Raw genomic sequence first — 1390 nt, 5'->3', positions numbered from 1 at the left:
CAAAAAAAAAAAAAAAATTTTTTTGGCCGGGCGCGGGGGCTCAAGCCTGTAATCCCAGCACTTTGGGAGGCTGAGACGGGCGGATCACAAGGTCAGGAGATCGAGACCATCCTGGCTAACCCGGTGAAACCCCGTCTCTACTAAAAAAAAATACAAAAAATTAGCCGGGCGAGGTGGCGGGCGCCTGTAGTCCCAGCTACTCGGGAGGCTGAGGCAGGAGAATGGCGTAAACCCGGGAGGCGGAGCTTGCAGTGAGCTTAGGTCCGGCCACTGCACTCCAGCCTGGGCGACAGAGCGAGACTCCGTCTCAAAAAAAAACAAAAAAAAAAACAAAAAAACAAACTTTTTAGAGACAAGGTCTTACTCTGTCATTCAGGCTGGAGTGCAGTGGCATAGTCATATTCACTGCAGCCTCAAGCTTCTGGATTCAAGTGATCCTTCCTCCTCTGCCTCATGAATAGCTGGGACCGCAGGTGTGCACCACCACACTCAGCTAATTTTTAAACTATTTTTTGTAGAAATAGCATCTTGCTTTGTGGCATAGCTCACTGCAGCCTCGAACTCCTGGGCACAAGCAATCTGCCTGCCTCAGCCTCCTGAGTAGCTGGGACTACAGGCATGTGACACCACCACTTGCAGCTAATTTTTAAAATTTTGTAGAGATGAGGTCTTGTTATGTTGCTCAGACTGGTCTTGAACTCTTGGGCTCAAGTGATGCTTCTGCCTCAGCCTCCCAAAGCATTGGGATTACAGGCGTGAAACACTGTGCCTGGCTTCTCTGAAGTCTTTGTGGCAGAGTCTAAAGTTCCTTAATCTGGCCCCTCTTACTTCCCTGGCTCTTTCCTGCAATCACTTTTCTTCCTCCCTGCCCCAGCAGACACCAGCCTTTTATTGCCCTTAGAGCAGACTTTATTGACTTTAGCCAAGGGCAGGCCCTGAGATGGGGGTCCAGAGACAGAGGCTTGGTGGGGCTACGTCCTGGGGGCCAGGTTGGTTCTGAGGGGTAGAAGGCCATCCACCCACTCGCATGGCTGCTCCAGGAGGGCCTGCCATAGCCGCTTCTCCTCAGGTGTGGAATCCATCCAGGGCACCTGCAGCCCATAGCTGCTGCCTGGATGTGGGTGGGCAGGGGTTGAGGGCATGATCACATTGGAGACCTTGGGGCCCCCAAACACCTGCCTGGTCCCAGATTATGCACTGTCCCCCATTACCACCCTCAGTTCTCAGTAGATATCAAAGCTCAGGAAAGGACAGAGAGGTATCCAGGGCCACACGCTGAGCCCCCATCTCCCAGGGCCTGTCTCAGGGAGCTACCCCACTTACCGGTGCCCAGGCTGAGGCGTGTGCCCCCCAGCTGGCGGCTAGCCAGGGCCCCATGGTCCCAGAGGGA

At 53.9% G+C, this 1390-nt stretch overlaps 1 long non-coding RNA gene across 1 annotated transcript; it reads right to left on the bottom strand.

Annotated features, from left to right (window-relative positions):
* Positions 1-886: 886 nt before the first annotated feature.
* Positions 887-1390, bottom strand: LOC108525296 (uncharacterized). The gene is made up of 2 exons (XR_001884248.1): positions 1324-1390; positions 887-1111 (listed from the first exon to the last, which is right to left on the bottom strand). It is a non-coding gene; the product is annotated as an uncharacterized LOC108525296 (long non-coding RNA).

This window comes from Rhinopithecus bieti, unplaced genomic scaffold (genome assembly GCF_001698545.2).
Source record: "Rhinopithecus bieti isolate Rb0 unplaced genomic scaffold, ASM169854v2 scaffold_33766, whole genome shotgun sequence".
NCBI classification, from domain to species: Eukaryota; Metazoa; Chordata; class Mammalia; order Primates; family Cercopithecidae; genus Rhinopithecus; species Rhinopithecus bieti.
The sequence above is the reverse complement of the archived record's forward strand: the minus strand, read 5'-3'. Positions and strand labels throughout refer to the sequence as shown.